This window comes from Ovis aries, chromosome 1 (assembly GCF_016772045.2).
Source record: "Ovis aries strain OAR_USU_Benz2616 breed Rambouillet chromosome 1, ARS-UI_Ramb_v3.0, whole genome shotgun sequence".
Lineage (NCBI taxonomy): Eukaryota > Metazoa > Chordata > Mammalia > Artiodactyla > Bovidae > Ovis > Ovis aries.
Genome location: NC_056054.1, coordinates 219,448,242 through 219,470,626, shown reverse-complemented (window position 1 = coordinate 219,470,626; position 22,385 = coordinate 219,448,242). Strand labels below are relative to the sequence as shown.

General features: G+C 37.8%; 1 protein-coding gene across 1 annotated transcript in view; it reads left to right on the top strand.

Annotated features, from left to right (window-relative positions):
* Positions 1 to 22,385, top strand: part of LOC101114669 (EGF-like and EMI domain-containing protein 1) — a 575,484-nt gene that overhangs the window by 305,932 nt on the left and 247,167 nt on the right.

The following is a 22,385-nucleotide window of genomic DNA, read 5'->3' as shown; positions in this document are numbered from 1 at the left end:
TTAAAGGCAGGGGGAAGAAACCTCAGAGAGGTGGTGAGGGCACTCTCCAGTGTGTTGGTTTGAGGTCACACATGTCCCTTCCTCAAACATTCCCAGTGGGTTCTCATATACTTGTTATTCAGTCTGGATTTCCAACAAATGCTCTAAACCATACACTCTAGCAAACCTGTCAGTAATCCCAGAACAATGATTTATTTGCTTCTCTGGGCTTTGATATGACTGTTCTTAAGGCTACCTGTTTAAGTAGCCCAGGTGCTTATAGATAAGTAAAACTAATGATATATATAGTAGAAATTTGGAAATGCTAGCCATGTCTCAAACATTAACGCTTCCAAGAGTTCTTTCCAGAAATCCATTCTTATTTTTTTCTACCTCCCAAATAAGATAGGGGATTCATTTACTGAAGAAGTATAAAAAAATAGATTGCAAAGCAACTTTTTCCATGTTTCTACAAGGAACATTCTCGGAATTAGGAGAGACCACTGTTAAATAGAACAACTTGGAAGTATTCAAACTGTTCTAGGATAGTCTAATGGCCTTCTCAGGTGGCATTAGTGGTAAAGAACCCACCTGCCAATGCAGGGGACATAAGAGACATGGGTTCGATCCCTGGGCCAAGAAGATGTCCTGGAGGAGGGCATGGCAACCCATTCAAGCTCAAGTATTCTTGCCTTGGAGAATCCCATGGACAGAGAAGCCGAGTGAGCTATAGTCCGTAGGGTCACAAAGAGTCAGACATGACTGAAGTGATTTAGCACACACACACAGGAAATCTAAAATATTGTTTGTTGAATCATAATTTTGCTTTTAAAATTAATTTAATTAAAAATTAAAAGTGATATAGGGACATGAAAAATAATCACCCATGATACCACCACATAATACATATCTTTGGCATTTTGGTATATTTCTTTCCAAACTTTTTTTTTATTAAAACATTATAGAGCAATTATTAAAACATAGGCTGGTCATAACCTGGAAAATATTCATGGAATACTATTATATTTAGCATTGCTAGAATATATTTGTATTTCATTCATGAATTCTCAAGCCAAGTACACTGTGCTAGCCAGCCATGGGAACAGTTACTTGTTTTCACTTAATGAGGTTTTATGTTTATATACTTGTATATATGTGGCTTCATCATTTGATATTCACTTCAACATGAATGTATTCAAATTTACACAATATTATTAGCTATTTATGTTATTTTTTCAATAAATGAAGGCATATGCATTTCTAATAGCATCTGATTAATATTAATGTATATCTTTACAGAAGTTTGGGTGACCATTGTACTAATACCTGGAAAAGCAAACACTCCTTTATTGTACCCCATCTTCTTTTTTAAATAGTCATATTTTGTAAGTTAAGACATAATGTTTCATCATTGTATTAATTTGCTTTGTTTGGTTTCTAGTGATGATTTTTTTTTTTTTAATGTTGGGAATTGCCAGCTTTTGAGTTGCCTCTATAGAATTTTTTAAAAAATCTCCTTAGTGATTTTCTTATCAACAATTATGTTCTTATTAGTCAGGATGGTAATCTGTTATTTTGTACTGTTTTTAAACACAATTTTCTCTTATTCAATCTATGCTTTTATAGCATGCGAAAGTTTAAAACACAATTTCCTGAGTAGAAAGTCATTGATTAATTTCTTTGTGATTTTTCTAACTGCTGATTGTAAAACTCTTTCCCTCTTCAGAGATTCAATAGATATCCAATTCCAGTTTTTTAATAGTTTGTTTTAGAAAATATTTAACTCTAATCCACCCGAATCTATTTTGGTAAATGGTGTGAGGTGAGGCCATAAATGGATTTTCCTCAAGATTGCTTATCATTTATTCAAACACAAATTATTGAATAATTTACCATTCCCTGGTGATTTGTGATGCCCTATCTATGATTCACATTTTACTGAGAATACAACTATCTCTGGTCTAAAGACTTATTTTAAGTTTAAAATTTTAAAGTCAAACACTTAAAAAATGCAAAATATTGTGATATTCATTTCTAATGCAAGGTACACATGGCAGACACTTTGAAATAGCTCTCTGATGAGAGAACACTGAAATCATTATTACAGTATCCAGTGCAGAGCATGCTTGCAGTATTTCCTTTGCAGACAGAACTTTCGGACCAGCATACAAATGACAAGTTAGTCTCAGTTGTGTCTGATTGTTCTCAGCAGCACTAAACCGAGTCTTATCATAAGCATGAATAGGCAGAAATATTTAGCTAGGAGGATGTTAATAGGAGTATTCTAAATAGTGAAAAATAGAAATAGACTAAACTCCATTAATAGAAAGCTTTCTGTGTAAATCGTGAAACTGCCTTACAATTATTAAATCATTATAGAATGGTCATAATCTGGAAGATATTCTTGGAAATTATTATGTTAATAAAATTAAGTAGTTCATTAAAGAGAATGTACAATGTGATCACATATTGGTAAAACAACATGCATATAGTATTACAGCAATATATTATTTTCTTTGCTCTACAGAGAGGAAATAGTAGAAAGATATCCAACATGATGTTAGTGAAGATTACCTAGTTATCTCCATGTGGATATGTCATATATCTATAGAAACACACAAGGATTAAGCAGCTGTCTGCATGGATCCTTTCTTTGATTATCTCTGATTTTTACTATAAATAGACAATTGGTTTTAGATGAAATTATTCTAAGGAGGTTGCCTCCACAACATAAAAATAAAAATGGCACATTTCACTTTTTTAGGATACTAGGTTTTTGATCAGATAGGAAAATGAAACCCTGGAAACAAATGCTACTATCTTATCTTTCTTTGGCTGTACTATTATCAAAGTTCAGTAATAAATTTTCAGGAAGCACTCAGCATCCTTTCAAACACACCCCAAAACATCATGCCATTAATTTCTAAACTCAGCAGAAGAGAATGGAGAGATTCCTCCCAATAAATAAAACTCCAGGGTAAATTGAAGGATCCATGCAAAATTCTTTTGTTGCTACTTTTGCCTTCTTACATACATTGTGGCCACTGTCTGAGGAGTTATATGAATGACTGGTGGTGACAAGACCAAACCACGTAACATAATTGATTTGTCATCCTTTGAAAATTCTATCCTCAGAAAAACTTATTCTGAGAATGATTTTGCTATTTTGGTCCTTAATTGATTTGCTGACCAATAGGGACACTGATAGTATTCTATTATGCCAGACAAAATTCTGTGTAATACTAGCAAAGCGAAATATTTTAAAAGAGTAGATTAACAGTGCAAAAAAAAAAAAAAAAGACTAATTAGACTTTGGAGTTTGCTATAGCACTAAATTTTCCTAGGTAGAGATCCTTGTGAGCGTGAGGAGAAGAATGGATATTTTATTTGAGCCATGTAAGAAATCTTCCTGCTCAGAAGACTGCTTTTACCTACTGGCTAATACAAGGCATGACTAAGAAGTAATCAGGGAAATCCCACAAGCCACATGGGAACATCAGTTTCATCACATTATAGCCACATCTTGTATTTCCTTTATTCCATGCTGTGCCAGCCTCAGAAAGGGCCGCTGGTATTGGAAACAGTAATTGGAGCTTTGCATTCAGTAACAAATAGTGAGATTAATATTCCCTTTGGTTAATATTATAGATACAAGTGTATGGAAGACTAGTATGAAAGGAAGGGTGGTTGCAGTGAAGAGGGAATGGGAAAACCAATACAATTCATTTTAAGTGTTGGATTCCTGTAAAGGTGGCAGTAAAAGTTATTTAGTAACCTGTATGAGACAGGAAATTAACAAATTCAGAGCAGATGCCAGAGCTACCAGGGTTCTCAAGGATCCCTGCTTTAATCATTTATTATCTGAACTGAGAGAAGTCTGAGAGGTCCTGGGGACTAGGGAGGCCATCCAGTGGGTGGGGTCACTCAGTGATTTCAGGACAGAGACTGTTTTCCAACTAGTGTGGAAATACATCAGTATTTTAACAATCAGTGTGCATATCAGTGACTGAATTCTTTCATGGTGTTTTACTTGGGGAGTTTGTCCAGGATTTCAGATTCCTAAGTATTATTCTGTGCTTGAAAGTGTAACAGTTTTGATTCTAAGAGATTTCTTCTAAGCATTTTCTGCTATCTCTTCCCTTTGAATCACAAAATCCTGATTTGTTTCTTCTTTTTTTATTTTATTTTAATGGCTGACCTTGGTTAGTCATGCTTCCCAGCTCAAGTCCTAAGAGGGTCAATTATTACTGGTCTGGTAAAACCATCAGCAAGATCATTTCCTGTGTGGCTTTTGATGGAAACAACTGTCAAGGCACTGACCTTGTCCTAGGATTGGAGGAGATCTCTTCCCCTGAACCCCTCCTCTGAGGCCAGTCCCTTGTACCCACGGTCACCTATCAGTGCTTCTCTTTCATTCACCCAGAGGCACTGATAGCCGCACTGAGCCGCAGCATCTAGCCTGACTTGGAAGAAACATGACTCATCACAGGCATCTTTCTAAATTATCGTTTGGAGGTGTCAAAACACACATTTGTCCAGTAGACAGAAAAAAACCCACTGGCCCAGGGAAGACACATTTGTCATTCCTGAAACCCATTAATGGTTTGACTTTACATTTGTGTTTTAACATATCTCCTTTTATTCAGAATTTGGATTCCCATCTCAATTCTTTGTCACTTTTGGGAGAAGAGAAAATTTGTTTCTGAGTATCCATTGTTTCCCATGGAACTTTGTCTGATTTAATCTTAAATAACTTGTCCTAAAAAATAAGTTTTCTCTTTGTCAAATTTAAATCTGAATCACCCTACATCATTTTAATGACTTTTTGCAGTTAAAAAATTATTTTGATTAACTAGATGGAAAGATTCTTCTGTTTTTAAATCTTTTTTAGCATGCTAATCTTATATTAAGTCCCTACAAGTTTTCTAGGAGAAAGAAGTAAAAGAAACAACCCCTGGCTGAGATAATTTATGAACTGATGATTTCACACACAAAAAATACAAATACAAAAGTGGAAACAGTGATAAATTCTCCTGAAATTAGTATAGGGAAATGCAAATTATCATAAGAAAAATCATAGGAGAAGTGCTTCTGATAGGTGTCTTTTAAATTCAGTTTTTTGTTCCCCTACAAGTACCTTCCTGAAATTTAAAACTCTTAAAATAAGCAAAGAATAGAAGTCATTTTCTAAAACCTTTCATAAATGTGACATTGATTCATTTATATACAGCCCATTAGCGTAGGGTTTCATCTCTTCATCTATCACTTCACTTATCTCCTGATTTCTCCAGGGCATTTGATAAATGAAAGACCATTTACATTTGGTGCCTTAATGACCTTGGTAAATTTTGAAAATGTACCTCCATATTACATGTACATATATTTTTTCAAAGTGACCTACCAGTTCTTTGTGCATACCAAAGGATAGAGTGGCATAGGGCAGCTTCATTACTTGGAGATAATTTTAAAATGAAATTCTGAAAATATGGGGGTTTATGTTGTTATATAAGTACATAACAATAAGTAATTGTGTAGGTGTTAAAAGTTACCTATAGGCAAAAGAGGCAGAAGAGCATTGTTCAAGATAAATATGACCCTTTGAGGGTTTTCTTCCATATTAGAGTTCATTCTCCAAAACTTTCCACAGACATGGTTCCAGAGCATATTTTTGTTTGTCTGTTTCAGTGTTAATGTTTTTTTATCATTATAATTTTCTTCCTATGATGAATTGAAACAGAAATTTCTTTCTAAAATCTTTTGTTGGCTTATCCCAAAATGTACAACCACCCAAGGCAACACACACACACTGTATATATATATATATCCTTTACGTATGAGTGAAGTGAAGTAAAAGTCACTCGGTTGTGTCGGACTCTTTGCTACCCCATGGACTATACAGTCCATGGAATTCTCCAGGCCATAATACTGGAGTGGGTAGCCTTTCCCTTCTCCAGGGAATTTTCCCAACCCAGGGATCGAACCCATGTCTCTTGCATTGCAGGTGGATTCTTTACCAGCTGAGCCACAAGGGAAGCTATTTATCTGTATCCATATTGATATCTACTATATATTTATTACCCTATTTTTACCTTATTTGTAGTTGTTTCTTCGTTGGCAGAGGGGATACTGGGGTGATAGAAGAATGTACCGGTGTACTCTACTATTACTCTAGCACTGGAATGTGCTGGAAAAGTTAAAAAAAAAATCATTGCTTTATATCCCTCAGTGGTTGAGTTTTTAGAGGGCTAGGATATATTTTGTTTATCTGTATATCTTCTGGTTCCTAGTACAGTGCTTAGCACATATGAGGCATTTAGTACTTTTTGACAAGTGAATGAATGAGTGAATGAAAACTTTGTTTTACTTGAGGTTACCAGAGCTGTTTTCAAATCCCATGACAAATACCCAGCACATAGACAGTAAAGAAAAGGAGCCTCTGTCAGTGAGTCACATAAGAGACTAAAGGTCAAAGAGAAAATTGGAAATCTTGACTTTTATATGAAGAATTTCATCTCTGTGCAGTGACTCAGATCTACCCTCTCTTTTTGGGTAGCTCTCCTGAGCACCAACCAAATGATTAAAATGAAACTTGGGTTCTTGTTTAGGAAGTTTCAGAAATTTCAAGTGGTCTATGTGGAGTTAGCACCATCTCCCCAATTGTCCTGCCTAGCTCCTGGCACTTAAGAAGCAAACTGAGGCCCAGAGAGGAAAGGAGAATTGCTCAAAATCCCATGCTTTGTAAGGGCCAGAGGCAGGCTTTGAATTCAATTCTTCTGACCCAGGTACCAGTATTCTTTCTGCTGCACCTCTATTGGTTGACTGACCTGACTACTTGGGATGGATGGCATCAATCTTGCATGTGGGCCTGGCCCTGAGGAGGAGGAACCTGCAATTTAAGACCAAGGACTTCATCTGGACAAGAAGACACTCATCTCACGATGACCAGCGCCACTGAGAAAGTGAGGTCTGGACCATCTCCCTAAGACCACTTGCTCTAGACTGGAGCAAGCATTTCCTACCAGATATATCAGCTGAAATCTTGGATCAAGGTGTCAGTCTTGCAGAAGGCAGAAACAGATATAGACACCAGAAGAGAATCAGAAACACCATATGTCAAAGTCCAGGAAAGTAAAGCCATGTCAAGAATTCAGAACCAAGCTTTTAAGCCTATTAGATGCAGGTGGTGGTGTTCAGTTGTGTCTGACTCTTTGTGATCCCATGGGCTATAGCCCACCAGGGTCCTCTGTCCAGGGGATTTTCCAGGCAAGAATACTGGGGTGGGTTGCCATTTCCTACTCCAGGGGATTGAGATCATAGTAAAGTAGGTTGTTGGTGAGCAAGGAGGAGGGAAGGGGCTGAGTCCTGGATAGTTGCCTCTAATTCTAGCCTGTGATAGAGTCTCAATTTGATGAGCTTGCTGATGTCGTATGTGCAATGATCAAGCAGAGGTGATAAAAGAATTCATAGCTGCTCCTCTACTGATGTGCATACTCAGCCCTTGAAAATGCACTTTGGACTTTCTCCCTTGTTTCTTTAACACTACATCTTTAATCTACCTAACATGAACCATAACTTCCATATTTATTGTCAGAAAAAACAATATAGTGCTTGGGAATCAGCCAAAGGGATTACAGGTATCCATTCTCTAACTGAGTATTGGACATGCCTAAGGGACCATATGGGTATTATCTATTTCTATAGAAATGTGCATATTTTCTTGTCTTTCTGTTGACTGGATTATTTTACAACTGTAAAGGTGTAGAAGTTGTAGAAAACTGATAACTTGCAAATGATTTTTCTCCACAGTGAAGGTATTTTGTCCTACAAGTAAACATTTGATAACTGCACAATGAAAAACATGACCCCAAAAATATTATTACCCTTTATAATAAATTAACCAGTTTGTCAATTATTAGTAAATTAATTGCCCATTGCCTGATTGCCCATTGCTATGTATATATATGTATATCACTGTTTTTTTTTATTAACAAGCAAGTTGAATATGATGAAATCTTTACCATATATATTCTATATGTACAGCAGAGTCATGTTTTTCAAATTAAAATGAAAAATTACACTAACATCCTTATTATTAATCTCTCTATGGTGCTAAGCACTTGGTATCATTGAGCTTTCTTATTACCTGGCTCTCCCTTATAAAATCATTTGCTAAGTTAAATATACTTTACTTCAATTGTCCTTCTCACTATCAGTGAGCCAGTTAAAGTCGCAACTATTTTGTGCTTAGGCTGATCCAAACTGACCATCCAAATTTGTCTCCTCCACCATCACAATCTAAACACCAAAAAAGCCAAATCTTTTCATCAATCTCAGGTCTTTGGGACAGTCTCAGCTTACAAACCTTGTTTGACTTTCTGTTGACTATAAAATCATGTCCCCAAACTTCATCTCCTTGACAAAAGAGATCCAAGGTATCATCTTAGCCCTATAATCAGTGGCCCCTTATATTAGTCTGCTTGGACTGCCATAACAAAGCAACAAAGATTGGATGGCTTGTTGTTTTTCAGTCACTCAGTCATGTCTGACTCTTTGTGACCCCATGGATTGCAGTACACCAGGATTTCCTGTCCCTAACCATCTCCTGGAGCTTGCTCAAACTAATATCCGTTGAGTCAGTGATGCCATCCAATCATCTAGTCTTCTGTCGTTCCCTTCTCCTCTTGCCTTCAAGCTTTCCCAGCATCAGGGCTTTTTCTAATGAATCGGCTCTTTACACCAGATGGGCAAAGTAATGGAGCTTCAGCTTTAGCATCAGTCTTTCCAGTGAATATTCAGGATTGATTTCCTTTAGGATTGGCTGGTTTGATATCTTTGCAGTTAAAGGGACTCTCAAGAGTCTCAAACACCACAGTTCAAAAGCATAAATTCTTCAGTGCTCAGCCTTCTTTATGGTCCAACACTCACATCTATATATGACTACTGGAAAAACCATAACTTTGACTATATGGACCTTTGCCAGTAAAGTAATGTCTCTGCTTTTTAATATACTGTCTAGGTCTATATCAATAACCTCAGATATGCAGATGAAACCACCCTTATGGCCGAAAGTGAAGAAGAACTAGAGAGCCTCTTGATGAAAGTGAAAGAAGAGAGTGAAAAAGCTGGCTTAAAACTCAGCATTGAAAAATGAAGATCATGGCATCTGGTTCCATCACTTCATGGCAAATAGATGGGGAAACAGTGGAAACAGTAAGAGACTTTGTTTTCTTGGGCTCCAAAATCACTGCAGGTAGTGACTGCAGCCATGAAATCAAAAGACACTTACTCTTTGCAAGGAAAGTTATGACCAACCTAGACGACATATTAAAAAGCAGAGACATTACTTTGCCAACAAAGTTCCATCTAGTCAAAGCTTTGGTTTTTCCAGTAGTCATGTATATGTGAGAGTTGGACTATAAAGAAAGCTGAGCACCGAAAAATTGATGCTTTTGAACGGTGGTGTTGAAGCACACTCTTGAGAGTCTCTTGAAATGTAAGGGAATCCTTGCATTGAATCCAGTGAATCCTAAAGGAAATCAGTCCTGAATATTCATTGCAAGGACTGATGCTGAAGATGAAACTCCAATACTGTTGCCACCTGATGCGAAGAACTGACTCATTTGAAAAGACCCTGATTCTGGGAAAGATTGAAGGTGAGAGGAGAAGGGGACGACAGAAGATGAGATGGCTGGATGGCAGATGGCATCACTGACTCAATGGACATGAGTTTGAACAAGCTCTGGGGGTTGGGAACGGACGGGGAACACTGGCATGCTGCAGTCCATGGGGTCACAAAGAGTCGGACACAACTAAGCAAATGAACTGAACTGGGCTGAATTTATCTAGTCATGATTAACTGCTCCTCCTCCTTCACTTTCTCACTCTGTTGCTTACTCCTGAAATGTGTTTGTGTTACTTAGGTTCCTTGAGCCTCACATTTGCAATCCATAATACTGACATGCAAATGATACCAGTCTCTCAGAATCATGAGGGTAAAATAAGGTGTGATAGAGCTGGGATGCCCTGATGCTGGGAAAGATTGAATGCAGGAGAAGGAGATGACAGAGGCTGAGATGGTTGGATGATATCACCGACTCAATGGACATGGGTTTGGGTGGACTCCGGGAGATGGTGTTGGACAAGAAGGCCTGGCGTGCTGCAGTTCATGGAGTTGCAAAGAGTCGGACACGACTGAGCGACTGAACTGAACTGAACCAGAAAACGATGCTTCATTGAGATCATCCCTAATCGAGTGAAATAAAGAGTTATATTTCTCAGGCGAGGAGGATGAGGGAAGAGAAGAGAAGGAAGCACAAGAGAGATGTTAGATAATAGCCACAACTATAAAACTTTAACATTAGAGGACAGTAGTATCCCACTTTGGGAACCTAGAGTTTCTAATACTTTATATTTTAATTAATGATACTCTTAGTAAGTCATATTTCATTTAAGTGGTTTCATGCCTTTGAGTGATGGAGAAGATTATGTTTTGTGGATCACAGTGACTTTAATATTGATCCCCATTCCCACTGTATCACATTGGCTTGAAGATCTGATTTCAGCTAATTTGTCTTTCACAATCAGCTGGGGTGTGATTTGCGAGGACAACTTATTGTGTTGCAGCAAATATACTTTGCAATGCAGCCAATCTGGTCTTGTTTGTGAAGCATGAAAAGATTTGAGGTCTCAGCTAATGTGCATTACACATGTCACATTCCACAGACTAGGCCTAAGACTTGTGAGGGTGTGATCCATAACTCCATCTACTGACACCAGACTGTGATATTTATTGCTGTGAAAATTCCCATGACAAATTTGTTTCTGTGGCACATTTACCATTATAAATTGACATGGAGCCATGGATGTGATGGCTTCAGATGTAGCAACCCCAGCACTTTATTATTTTTTTTCAAGTCCCAGGCTGCTGTGAAATTTTTAGAAGTTCCTGTTTCCCTGGGTTATTTTAAAAATAACCAGCAAATCATGCTTTTAATAGAGTATATTATTATTCAAACCTTTTCTAAAATTTCATCTGATTTCTAAATTTAACAGTATGCTCTTATCTCTAAATTTTAGTCACTATCCACTTAACATGTATTTTTTTCATTATTGAAATATTCCAGACACTTCCTTGTGAAAGAAATCAGGACTAAATGTAACAGTCTGTACAGGGACATTTGTGAGGTGGGGTTTAGTTCAGTTCAGTTCAGTCCCTCAGTCATATCTGACTCCTTGTGACCCCATGGACTGCAGCACGCCAGGCCTCCCTGTCCATCACCAACTCCTGCAGTTTACTCAAATTCAGGTCTATAGATTCTGTGATGCCATCCAACCATCTCATCCTCTGTCGTTCCCTTCTCCTGCCTTCAATCTTTCCCAGCATCTGGGTCTTTTCAAATGAGTCAGTTCTTGGCATCAGGTGGCCAAAGTATTGGAGTTTCAGCTTCAACATCAGTCCTTCCAATGAATATTCAGGGCTGATTTCCTTTAGGATGGACTGGGTAGATCTCCTTGCAGTCCAAGGGACACTCAAGAGTCTTCTCCAACATCACAGTTCAAAAGCATCAATTCTTCAGTGCTCAGCTTTCGTTATAGTCCAACTCTCACATCCATGCATGACTACTGGAAAAATCATAGCTTTGACTAGAAAGACCTTTGTTTGCAAAGTAATGTCTCTACTTTTTAATATGTTGTCTAGGTTTGTCATACCTTTCCTCCAAGGAGCAAGCTTCTTTTAATTTCATGGCTGCAATCACCATCTGCAGTTATTTTGGAGCCCCCAAAAATAAAGTCAGCCACTGTTTCCATTGTGTCCCCATCTATTTGCCATGAAGTGATGGGATCAGATGCTATGATCTTAGTTTTCTGAATGTTGAGTTTTAAGCCAACTTTTTCATTCTCCTCTTTCACTTCCATCAAGAGGCTCTTTAGTTCTTCACTTTCTGCCATAAGGATGGTGTCATCTGCATATCTGAGGTTATTGATATTTCTCCTGGCAATCTTGATTCCAGCTTATGCTTCTTCCAGCCCAGCATTTCTCATGATGTACTTTGCATATAAGTTAAATAAGCAGGGTGACAATATACAGCCTTGTATTACTACTTTCCCGATTTGGAATCAGTCTGTTGTTCCATGGAGGGGATAAATATGATTTCCCATTAAAGTAAACCTTCTACGTTGATAATTGTAGAATTTGATTTGTGGCTGCAGTTTGTCTGGGAGCCCTCTACTGTTTCTGAGAGACCCAAGAATGAATGAGACATTGAGCTGGCTTACAGGAAGTTGATAGTCACCTGAAGAAAGACAGAAATAACCATAGAGAAGTTAGCAGCCTTTTCTCAGTTGGGAGTGATTTTATTCTTCAATGACATATTGCCAATTTAAATGGGGATCTCCCTCAGGAGTTAGATGTATACATATAAATCAATCCTAAATATTCATTGGAAGGACTGATGCTAAAGCTAAAACTCCAACACTTTGACCACCTTATGCGTAGAGCTGACTCATTAGAAAAGACCCTGCTGCTGAGAAGGATTGAGAGCTGAAAGAGAAGGGGCGACAGAGGATGAGATAGTTGGATGGCATCATCGACTCTGTGGACATGCGTTGAGCAAACACCAGGAGATAGTGAAGGACAGGGAAACCTGGTGTGCTACAGTCCATGAGGTCACAAAGAGTCAGACATGATTCAGCTACTGAACAACAGCAAGGGCACTGGACTGGAGATATAGATGTGAGAGTCATAATGTGATAGTTGTTGAAATCAAAAGACTGGTAAGATTACCCAGCAACAGTGTGTAGATGATCAGGACACTGGGTAAGGGATGCTGGCATTTAAAAGGAGACACAGAAGAACTCACAAGGGCAACTGAGGAAAATATTAATACAATAACATCAGTAAACATTTTTAAGGAGTCCATACTATATGCAAAAAGCTGTATTAAGCACTTTATTTACATTAGTCTGTAACTAGCCTGGAAAATCCCATGGACAGAGGAGCCTGGTAGGCTGCAGTCCATGGGGTTGCAGAGAGTCAGACTTGACGAAGCAACTTCACTTTCACTTTTCACTTTCATGCATTGGAGAAGGAAATGGCAACCCACTCCAGTGTTCTTGCCTGGAGAATCCCAGGGATGGCAGAGCCTGGTGGGCTGCCGTCTGTGGGGTCGCGCAGAGTCGGACACGACTGAAGCGACTTAGTAGCAGCAGCAGCAGCCTATTATTACCAGCTCTTTTTAACAGTGGTTGAAGAAGGGATCAACAATATCAAACTTTCAATACAATGAGGACTAAAGGTGTTCATAAACTGACAATTGGAAAGCCATTGGAAGTCAGGATGGCAGCTTCTGTAGAGGGATGGATTTGGAAGCTAGAGTCCAGGGGATAGAGAAGCCAGAGGTGTGGAAGTGGAGATAAAGGAGTTTGCATTAAACGGATAAGAAAGAAAAGGACAATGTTTTAATAGAAAAAGACTAAAGGGAAGGCATTTTGTTTTAGGATGGGAGAAGGTTAAGAGTTGCAGATACTGGTTATAGACCTTCAGGAGAGAGATGAAAATTCCTTTCAGACAGGAAGAGAACTGGCAAATTTTACAAGAAAAGACAGGGTAAGAGACTTGAGAGGCATTGCCTGGAGCCAAGCTGGAATAGGATACCTCTGTCACCAGTCCATCAGTCCCTTTGAGCCCCTTTTTGGAATTTCATCCCTCTTACCCAGTTTGGGTTTATCTGAGCTATTCTTGCTGGAGGACCTCTAAGTGTTTTATCTTCACTTATCAGGACACCAAGCTACAAAACCATATCACACGAATAATATATAATTGTCTACCTTCTCTATACCTGCAAAGTTGGGAGATCAGGACAAAGAGGAAAAACACTTACTTTGGGACTATTGCCTGTCCCGAGAGATGAAGGATTCCCAAATCAGTGTTGTGTAATTTGCTTTTTTTTTTTTTTTTTGTGGTCATCTTACTTTATAGCATGTTAATGTATATTGGATATTTCTTTCCATTAATACAGTGCTAATATGGAATAGTTTTCCTTCCCTAAATATTTTCCCATTTCTGCATCATAGTCTGACCAAAAATGTGTTTTCATTACTATTTCTAGTCTTTATCTTTTATTTAACCACAAAATTTGAGTATCTGCAATGTACTAGGTCCTAGTTTGTAAGATACATATAGTAGGGTTAAGACACTTGAATAGCTCACAGTCTATAAGAAAAACAGATAAGCAAATAAGCAAATAGCCATTTGGAATAGAAAGAAATCAGTGCTTTAATAGATGTAATATATAAAATGATTATGCAAGCCAATGCAGTGAGTAACTATATATTCTCCCTCATGAACGAAGTCTTCTACTCAAATACTGAATTACTTACATTTTTAAAAATGGGCTGTCAAGAATAGAAACACCCCCTTTCTTTGCTTGATGGATTCCCCCCACCCTCACTTTTTTTCCCCTCTTTTCACTCCTTGGCTCTTACCCTGCCAGTTCTCTGCACGGGCTCCTTTTATATTCTGAAATCCCACTTAAGGGACTTTCTCACTGATTATAATGACATAGGTCTGTTTTCACAGCTGCAATCTTAAAGTTTCTTAATAATGCCATGTTTTAAACATTATCCTGAAATGCTAGAAGGTTTGAAGGTACTCAAAAAGTAAACAGTCGGCTCATATGAAAGGAAGAGAACAGTTGTAATATAAAACTTTCAACAATTTGTATAAAATCATTGGCACTTCATTGAAAATCTCAAGCTCTTGAGACAACAAAATTTTCCCCCAAGGGGAACTAATTCACTAGACATGTGTGTACATTAGAACCAGATGAAGGTGATGCAGTAAATTTGGAAGGACAATTCCTGAACTTATTTGAAGCTGGAGACTAAGCATTTGTATTTCTATTGGCTTCCTTGGGCTTGCTAAGAATAATATTCCCAGCAGAGCAGATTTTGGGAATTTGCATTTATGTTCATGGTCACCTTTGACATCTGAGACCCTGAGGACTTGACATCACATACTATTATTATTATAAACAGAGCTCCCAAGCTGTTCAGCTCAAATTACTACTTCGGTGTTAACAAGAATGGTGCCACGTGGTGAGCATATGCTGTTTGTGAAAGTAAATGAGGCTTTAAGAATGTGTGACTCTCAAAAGGAAGTCTGCTAGCAGATATCTTATATTGAAACCCTGTGCATGCTCTCATTCGACTATCATGAACAATGTTTAAAGACTCAAGGTTGTTACTTGAGAATAAATCAGGGAGCTCTTGAACATTTGGGTGGATATAACCAGTCCATCCTAAAGGAGATCAGTCCTGGATGTTCATTGGAAGAACTGATGCTGAAGCTGAAATTCCAATACTTTGGCCACCTCATGCAAAGCGTTGACTCATTGGAAAAGACCCTGATGCTGGAAGGGATTGGGGGCAGGAGGAGAAGGGGAAGACAGAGGATGAGATGGCTGAATGACATCACCGACTCGATGGACATAAGTTTGGGTAAACTCCGGGAGTTGGTGATGGACAGGGAGGCCTCACATGCTGTGATTCATGGGGTCGCAAAGAGTCAGCAGGACTGAGCGACTGAAATGAGCTGAACTGAACTGAACTGATTCACCATAGAGCACGACAGACATTTTCCCTATGTTTATCCTCTTAAAAATGTATGTATTTCACTTCAGGGCTCAATAGATCTTTCAGATGTTATCTTAATAGAGCTTCCTCAGCACAGAAGTGATTTATTTCTTTCAGTGAAGGATTTACTTAAATCTACTTTTTGGGCATTTAGCATTATAACTGGGTGTAGAATTCCCTTACTTTGGGCAGACTAAAAAAACTCCCAAGACTAATTAGGCAGTTTAAATGGTGAATAATGCTATTTCCCTATGCATTTGCTTTGTGAGTTAAGATGATGAAGATTTAATCTTCCTTTTTTATGGTCTCTTTTGTCTGCGAAACTAAAGATCCACTTTTATAAAAGATTTTCCTTTGTTGTGTTTTAGAAAGGGATTTGACACCTGAATGGTAGTGGTAATGAAATTCTCTGTGGGTTAGGCTTCAAGGAAGAAATATTAATATGAAACTAATGAAGTATTAACAAATAAGCTGAGTTCATAATGGTAGCCATGTCCCTATGTTATATGTGATAACCACAGACGCAGGTACCAGTAGTTTGGAGCTTTGCATCTGATCAATGCCATCAGTGCATTTCTAAACAAGGTGATTGGGGAAAACCATAAGAAATATTTGTCACCAGAATGAGGTTATGAATACTTCCAACTGTTACAAAACTTTTTTCCCTTCAAGCAATTTATTTTTTTGTTTGTAAGGACTAAAGTTCTAATACATTATAACCTGAAACTTGACATTAACTATAAATACAACTGAAATCAAATAAAGAATATTACATCTCTTCTCATATACTATATATTCTCATTCTTCACAGGGAACAACCTAAGGTGCCAGGTTAATCTTGTTTAAATTGAGCCCTCAGCTTCTGTCCACAAACTGATGGAGGTTCATGTGAGGCAATAAGGGGAGTATAGTTCTGATGTAGTGATAGAGGGTGAGTTACTGATGGTGTCAGAGCAAGAGAATGATAATATGCAAATGCCTTTTAAGCGCAATTAGTGTGGAAATCAAGAGTAAAATAGAAATGACAGATTGAAAAGATGGAGACAAAGAGGCAGTGTTGTATCCCAGGGAGAACTTGGCATCATCTCAGAATCCTTTTTACCTAGTCTGGCTCAAGGCAAATTACAGTGGAGGAGGCCACTGGGCTCACAATCAGAAGGCTCTTGGTGACTTAAGAATGTATTTTTATAGAAAATTATAGAAACAGCTGTCAGCTTAAAAAGAATTTGATGAAGTTTCTGGAGATGTAAAGAGATGTAATGGAGAGATATAATAGAGAATGAGGGCTGGAAGAGAAAGTAGAAAAAAAAAAAGTAACCAGAGAACGAAGCAATGTTATTTCTAATTTTTTAAATCCATGAGCAATTTATTACAATACAAGAGTGATGCACAATGAACCATGAGTGTGTCAATAGTGAAATTGGTGATGGTGGGAGGAATTCATGTGACAGAGAGTACAGATCCTAAAAAATCAATTCCTCACCCAAGTGGTCCCCAAACCTGGGGAATTGAATTATATGTTTGGGCATATCTTGTATTGGAGGGTTCAGCACATGTTTCAATTTCCTGATGATAAATTTTGTGAACGAGTCTACTTTTCAAGGCACAGATGTTTCAAGACAGCCCATAAAAGAGGTAAACTGGGAGATCCCTTGGTTTCTCTTTCTAAAAGCAGGAGTGAGACAGTTATTTATTGTATCAACAAACTAAAAGCATGAAAGGAAAATAGAAAGTTCATTAATATTTTCATGAGACAGGTTTTATGGTTATCACTGTCCCCAACAGGAGGGGATTCATAGAATCGGGAGGGGGCAGAGTGGAGGGAGGAGATGGAAGGGAAGGATAGTTACAAAGTGTCTGAGAAAGTGAACTAATTTGCCTACCTATCAGGAGGTGATTTTTATACCAAGAGTTTCTCAGCAATTAAAATGCTTTAGATGCTTCATTTCAAAGACATACAGGTTGACCAGCAGTTTAAAGAATGGCAAGCTGTTGGATAATGATCTCAATCTAGCGCCCTCCCTTCACCCAAACAGGACTCGTCAACCACCAGCAGTAATTACTCGAATTTTAGCTTCCGGGCACCAGACAGGATGTCAGGATCAATAGCAGGTTTGCCATTTGGGAGATGCAACTGTAGGGGAAAGGTGAGAGGCACTTCTTACTTCCCAAGCTTCAGAAAAGCAAGTCTCTTCTCCCAGCCTTGGTCTGCTCTACTAGTGGTGTGTGTGCCCGCCTGTATAAGTGTTTAGTCTAGGTCGTTTGTTCCTTTTTATAAAAGTAATTTAAATTGGGATCTGTGATATGCCAAATTGTAGTTGATTCTGTTTTTGAGAGACTCTGGTCCTTAAATAAAATGAACTAAGCGCAGTGTCTAATTTTTTTTTTCCTTTTATCTAAGATCTTTTATTGAAATTCTTCTCTATTTTAGATGTCAAAATAGAATTTAGCTCATAAACAGCTTAGAGAGTTTATTTTCCTGATCATTCTACTTATGAAAAATGTAATATCTGAAAGACATGTATCTATCACAAATCAAAATTGATGCTTAAACACGAAAGATATGTTTGCCAAATTGCTGCTTCTCCCTGGTTCTCCTTTAGGGACATATGGTTATGGTAAATGGAAATTAGGTCTTACTATATGCATGCCTTTATTCTTTGAAATTCACTGTTTTATTTCAAATTTGAAGATTCCAGATATTTTTTTTTCTGGTCTTCAGTGCTAGGCTCTAACCTCTGATTGTCCTGACTCCAATCCCCTGACTTCTCTGCAGTCCTGTTACTGTGGCAGTTTAATGTTTTATTTTCCTCATTTGGAAGATTTGTTTTCATTGTTGTGGTTCCTATTGTCTTTGCCTCTGCACTGTTACTTTTGGCCAAAAAGCCCAAAACATCTCTTAGCAGTTCACTGTAACCTTGGCTTGAAACAACAGGATCAGAGAAGGATTTTGCCTTAGACTGAGTAGGGGACAATTAACCAAGAATCACAGGGTCAGAGAAATCAGACAGATGTTGATAAAGATTAAAAAAAAATTATGATCAATTTGGATAGCACTGAAAGAATATATACTTAACAGAGCACAAAAATCTGACTGCATTTAAAGTGCCATTACACTGAGTGTTTGAAGACCTATTGGGCTTCCATCCTAACATCTCTGCTTACCAGCTAGGTGACCACAAGCACTTAATGTCAGCGGATTTCATTTTCCCTCTTGGAATGTCTGGATCATAGCAGCTTGCCAGGATTACTATAATGCAAGTGTGAATCCTTATGCAAACAGTGCTTTGAATACCATTTATTCTTAAAGCCATATTATGCTGTAACTGTGGAAGAAAACTAAAGCTAGCTAGAGAGGGGTCATAGGGAATCTGATTTTCTTTCTTTCTTTCTTTAGAGTTTGGCTTTGGCAGGGGTAGCTTTAGAATTTACCCTTAATTTGGCTTGAAATCTAGGTGCTATTTTTTAAGCTGAGTGACAATTTCCACTTACTGCTTTTATTAGCTTGACCTTGCTTTTCAATCCAAGTACTCACTTATCCTTCACTCTCTAAATAGCAGATTCTTTCAGAAAACAGAGTCTCATTTTCTCTTACCTTGGAAATGGCCATGGTGTTATTTTTGCCCTTGGTTGTCTTCTAAGTTGAGTACAGAAACTCTGTCCAATCCATCCTCCTGGTGATCTCATGTTCTTCCTGCTTGGGAGCATTCCTCCCCAGCAAGCTGTCCTCTTCAGCCCTCTCACACTGTCAAGGCACTGAAACCATGGTTCATGAAAAGCTCTCAAATTACTGAAAAGCTGTTCTTCACATTTAATAGTTCTAAAGGTGGCGTAGAAGATTTTGTGCCATTTCTCTTTTATCTTATGCCATATTACTGTAGCTGAAGGTGAGAATGTTGAAAGGCATTATGATAAAACAGAGCTTTCATTCTCACCCTCATATTTAAACATCCAGAGGATACCAGTAAAGTGGGTAATTGCAGATTATTAGAAAAAACTCTTACACATTTCAGTTGCCATCACAGCACAGCAATTTACGTCAGCTCTTAAATTGTAAAGCTTCTTTATCCCTCTGTTGATTTATCAGCCAACAAAAACATGCATTTGCTATGACAGTTAAATTCTTCGTAGAGGTTTGTGTTCCATTAAGCCCTTTATCTGGGGCCCATCCTGGTACCTATGATTTTAAGAAGTCAAAACAGATGGCTTGAAGATTTTTCACTTTGGTGTAAGTGTTGTCAGAATTCATTCATTTTTTTTAAAGTGTAACTGATGTATAAAGAGTTCATTCATTCTTAATGTTATTTCTGGAACTTTATTGTTCCCTCCTCTGTGAATAGTACTTGTAGCTGGTTGTCTGACAAACCAGTTTTCTCTGAGTCCCTGAACTGACCAGTGTCTTCTATAACCACCAGCTTTTTCTTGGCACCTTCTTCTTGATAACTCTCCTCTCACCCCAATCTCCCTCTGCCATTTGCCCATCCAGTGATCTCCAAGTGACTCATTTGGCTTACTTAGTTTGAATTGCCTCCCACTCCAACCAGGTTTCGCCATGAGGCTGTTGGGAATAGGGTTCTATTTTGCTTGGTTCAGTTTTGTCATCAAAGAGAAACTTTCCTACAGTTAAAGTTGCAGGATGATGGATTTCTGAATATCTTAGGCAAAATTACCATATCGGTGAATAAATTTGCATTGTATCAGATTGAGTCTAGAAAAATGATAATGTATACATGTTAAAGAAACTACACAAAGTACTAATGTATAAGATGTGTGTGTGTCTGTGAAACCTTCTAATGACTCATGTTATTTCTCTATTTTATTATAGTTAAGTGGAATATCCAGGGCAAGCATATATACACAGTTGTAATGATAAATTATGTAGTTTAATCCAACTTCACCAGTGATAACTCACATACCTTTTACAAATGTATTTCAAAAACAGCTTTTTTCATGTTTGCTCCTAATTCCAGAAAAAATACCTAATTATAGAACAACATTAGTTAAAAAAAAAAAAAAGATTTGCTTAGGGAAAAGGTTTTATAAGTAATCAGTGCAAAGCAGAAATCTCTTGCTGGGAATAATGTGGGCCAGCCAAGGTTTCTGTGAGGGTTTTAAAAATTCTTTTTTTTTTTTGGTTCGGTACTGCCTGGGTGACCTCTTCTCATCCATCACTTAATCAGGAAATCAAAAGATGGCAAGCTGCAAGACAGACCCTCATTCAGGATAAACCCTGTGACCTCTTAACAGGTTACTGAATATTTTGTGGGAGTTCAGCTGGCCAAGGGACTTTTTATATTTTTTGGATTTATTCATGAACCCACAGGCTTCCTAGTGGCCCAGATAGTAAAGAATCTGCCTGCAATACAGGAGACTTGGGTTTGATCACTGTATCAGGAAGATCCCCTGGAGGAGGAAATGGCAACCCATGCCAGTAATCTTGCCTGGAGAATTCCGTGGACAGAGGAGGTGGTGGGCTACAGTCCATGGGGTCGCAGAGTTAGACACGACTGAGTGACTGGCACCTTCACTTCATGAACCAGCAAAGCTTTGGCTGATGTCACAGAACCTGAGAGTGTAAATTCTATTCCTGGCTTCATCTTTAGGCATGGCTGCTATATTCTGTTTTCTTTAGAAACTCAAATGAGGTGCCATATCTTTAAATTCAAAGATACCAGATAAAACAGAGCCTATTTTTTTCTCTATGAGCATATGTGTATCTCCTATTAACCTTAATGAGCTAGAGACATTCTGTAAAGAACAGCCTCATAAGGCAATAGTACTGAGTGTTTGCTGAAAAAGAAATAAATAGGTTTTCTGTGGGGATTGGGGAGGAGGTGGAAAAAGAACAAGAAGAAAGGACCTTCATGTATTAAATGGTTTAAAGATACAGCATATTAAAAAGAGATGCTTTTATTCCTTTTGTATTTTCCAAATACAAAAGTTCTGCCTGCAAATCCGCAAAATGGTACAGATACTAAAACATCACATTTGCCTACTGTGATTAAATTTCACTAATTACACAACCACACTTGGTATGTGGGCCTGATGCATCACCTCTTTTTTTTCTTTTGTAATCATTGTTATATCCGTGCTCTATAATCAACATTCATCACAGCTAATTAGAGTTTCTTTGTCTGTTGTTTCTGAGATCTGACATTCCTAGGGTTCAACTGCAAGATTCATTTTTAAACATTTCTGAGCTCTGTAGGAAAAAAAAAAAGAAAATTCTAGAGCTGTATTATTCACAAATGGCTTTTTGAAATTTTAATGTATTATGAGTTTCTTATTTTATTGGATTTAAATGATTACTCTTGGTTCAGGAGACCAAGTCCTACATGATTTTGCATGACTATTCTATGACTTACAAGTACATTCTTGTTGGTAAAGGCACTGGCAGTCTTCCTCATTACTCAGGATCTTGTAGATTTCTATATGATACCTGAGGACAGACATTTTTGCTGTATTTGTTTGACATTAATGTTGATTTAATCTTCTAAAATGAATAGAATGCTGCAGATTTATATCGTTTATAGGCTCAAAGCTTATGTTCATTCTCAAATGAATTTTTCTTTCAGCAAATGTTTTTAATTATGGACACTTTAAATGTGAAATTACAGTGATAAGAAAGCTAGCTGAATTTTAGCTAGTGTATTACAACCAATTTCATCTACTTTCTAGCTGTTGGAGCCCAAAGCTTTCAACTTACTCCTCTGTTTTCTCATCTGTAAATCCCACCATCTCCTACAACCCCTTATTAAGGCAATTGTAACCGT